At 25.1% G+C, this 3436-nt stretch overlaps 1 protein-coding gene across 3 annotated transcripts in view; it reads right to left on the bottom strand.

The window, feature by feature from the left end:
- The window catches only part of LOC102677306 (elongation factor 1-alpha), a 4886-nt gene extending 4077 nt beyond the window's left edge, over positions 1–809 (bottom strand). The window contains exon 1 of one of the 3 annotated variants that reach the window (XM_006621994.2): positions 655–809. The gene's annotated coding sequence lies outside the window, so the exon portion shown is untranslated. Of the gene's footprint in view, positions 1–274; positions 436–654 lie in introns of those variants that run through there. The other 2 variants (XM_006621995.1, XM_006621996.1) reach the window with 2 other exon arrangements.
- Positions 810–3436: the final 2627 nt, after the last annotated feature.

Here is a 3436-nt window from a genome sequence, read left to right as displayed (position 1 = left end):
AAAAAAAAAAAAAAAAAAAAAAAAAAAGAAAAAAGAAAAATGACTGATTTAAAACGATTCACTATATTGGAAATCAGCAAGCAATCTCCATTGTTGGCGAAGAATCGTCCCACAATGTCGTCATTGCATACGATTTCCAGTATACGTATTGTGTACTTTGATACTATGATTACAAAAATTCAAGTAATATATATAGTTACTTCTCAATATATTAATTAAAATTATTTTTGTTAATATTTTTAAAAATTCGTAGATTATGAAGATTTTTCACTACAATTCCAATGATGCCTGAACTTGTGACCGTAACTCTCCAGTTCTGACAAGCGACCGCCATACTGCATCCGGTTATTTGCTTTTTCTAATTTTTTAGTTTAAAAATCACATTTAATTATTCAATTGTTTTGTATCGTTTATTAATAAAATTTTTGTTTATAATTAACAATTAATCGCTAAATTCAACATGTTTTTTGAACGATATGACAAACAATTTTAACAAGATCAGCATGTGGTCCGTATTCGAACAGCCGGCAAATATAGCTATCAACCACGCGCCCATTTTTTAATCTTATAATTCACCGAAAAAAAATAACATTTTAGTAAAACTGTTTTCACAACACATTTTGTCCGTATTTTGATCGTTGTTTTATTCCGTACCTGACGTCCGATGCTACCTTTTCGGTAAGAAAATCGACGGATTATACTCCTGTGCGTAAACCACGAACAACCACTCACCTCCAGATGCCACAACAGAAAGAGATCGTCCAAGTGAAGTGACATGCGCATACGGCTTCCCGACTATAGCCTCGAACCCAGCGCCTCCACCATATCGATCATTTGTGAAACAATATATTATTTTTTCATGTATTATTTATTCTTTTTACCATATCATTAATAATATTATAAATTTTGGAAAATAATATTTAATTTATTTTTTATAAATTCACAAAAAATTATTGTCAGTAATAAACGGTGAAACTAAAGTTTTTAGGAGGATAAAACGCTGGGTTTGAGATTACGGTTACGCAGCAACAACAGGCGTACCAGAGATTCATATACATATATGTATAGGTAGGTAGTCCTAGGATGCATGCATGTGTGTGAGCATGGAATTGAAATAAAGATGGGGATACTCAACCACAGAATGTTAAGTTGATGCGTATAGGGATGCACATTTGTTATTCTTGATTTAATGCCATAACTCTTAATCCAAAAGATAATATAAAGCAATATTTTTTTCTTTTATTAGAACATTTATTTAAAATCATTTAGATAAATTAATGTTTCGTTTAATAAATTTAATGCATCTAACATTTCGAAGTAATACAGATACATCTATGTACAGCAATCCAATATTTGATTGTTATGAATAAAGAAATATGCTTATAGTATATATAAAAGTAAATTATATTTTTAAATTATATTTTTATTATATTTTATTTATATTTTTAAATTTCTTAAGAATATATATAATAAAGAAATATTAATAATATTTTAATATCTTAATTATTTTTTAATAAAATTTTAATATACGCTGATAAACATTAATTTTATAAATATTAATTTATTTTTTAAACGTGATAAAATTTCTTTGATTATAAAATGATTAAAGATTAAAAATTAAAGACATCAAAAAAAAAATCAAATCATTGAAAAAATTATATCATTAAACGAGACAACAAGAAAAAGACAAGTTGAAAAACAACAGATTGTACGATATATATTACATAGTACATTGAATGATATTGTTCCGGGACATACAATAGTAATGCTTCCAGATGTACATGTACATATGTATCTTCCTATGCAGTAGGTTTATTCTTTTATTTCGTAGGCAATATAATGGAGTTATACAATCTTACAACATCTTTATGTAACGTTTAATATGCGTATAAAATTGAACTTTTCAATATTTTATAATATAAATTTAAAAATTTTTAATATAGTTAGTTTTTTTTTTTAATTTTTAAACTTGTTCATTATTTAATGGGAAACATAATAAAATCGTTTCGTTACAGTTTTAGATTTGTTACAATACGATAATTAACCAACGATATTATAATGCAATTTCTTTAATCTTTTATATTTTATTTCCTATTTTTTTTAATAATGTTAAATTTTTTAATAATGTTATTTATTTCATTATTATTTTTTTGGTATATCACTCTTTAAAAAATTCATATTAGTATTTAATTAATAATATTTCATAACATTTAACAATATTTATGTTAAATTAATAATATTTAATAACAATAGTATTAAATAGTATAATATTTAATATAGGAATTTATTCATAACAATGAATTCAAAAAACATTTATTTTATATTTCATATTGTCGATATGCAAAAAAGAATTATAGTTTATTGCGAGATATTATGTAATCATATTTTCTGTCCAGTGAATGATTCATTGAAAATAACGAGCGAATACGTCATTTTCTTGGTATACGAGAATAAATGATACTGATAATGATACCGATTGCAAAAAATATTCGTAAGATTTTGAAAACTTTCCTTATCTTTATTTATGTAAAAGATAGATAATAGATTATTTTTTTTCGAACAATATATAAATAAGAATAAAGTTCTAATTCATTTCTATAATCTATAACTATTTATATTTTCCATATTTATTCATACAATGAGTCAAATTTTGAAAAGATATGTAAAAAAAAGTTTCGTCAAGTGGCGCAATCTGCGTTTCGAAATACCTTTTCTATGAAACATTCGTTCTGTTATATATACGTTTATGATACATGACACTAAACTGTCTCATAGATATGATAAAATGTTACTTATTGATATATATGTATATATATAAATTAAATACAAAACATTTATAATCAAAAACTGTAAATAAAAAATACTTCTTCTTAAGTTTAAGAATATTAAATTGTAAATATATCACTTTTAAAGTACAATAAAAATATAGAAATATATATATATATATATATATATATAAAGATGCAAGCAAGTAATTAACCTTGATAATAGTCTATATATATTTCTTATCAAAGAATAAAGATTTGATTATTTATTTACACCGCATTTATTTTTACAATTGTTTTCAAGGAGTGGAATATGCGATTATTATTCGCGATTTATAAGGTAGAAAAAAAAGAAAAGGTAAATTTTTTCCAAATATGGGCATAGGGGTATTGTCAAAGAAAACATCTTGCCAACTTCAATCGTCTATTTATATTTCTGAATTCCTACTGACATCCGATCGTACAGACACTCGCACGTGGGAGCGGCGTAGCTAAGTTTCGAAAATTTAAAAATAACTTCTATCGTCGAGGAGGAAACGGATATACGTGTAGAAATGGACAAAAATTTCACGCATATTCGCGTGGGTAGACATAATTTATGCTCGAGTAATGTAGTCGATGATACACGCAATGTATATACTCGTTACGAGTATATTAATTGATAATTGGTT

Source organism: Apis dorsata, unplaced genomic scaffold, assembly GCF_000469605.1.
Source record: "Apis dorsata unplaced genomic scaffold, Apis dorsata 1.3 scaffold_655, whole genome shotgun sequence".
NCBI lineage: Eukaryota > Metazoa > Arthropoda > Insecta > Hymenoptera > Apidae > Apis > Apis dorsata.
The sequence above is the reverse complement of the archived record's forward strand: the minus strand, read 5'-3'. Positions and strand labels throughout refer to the sequence as shown.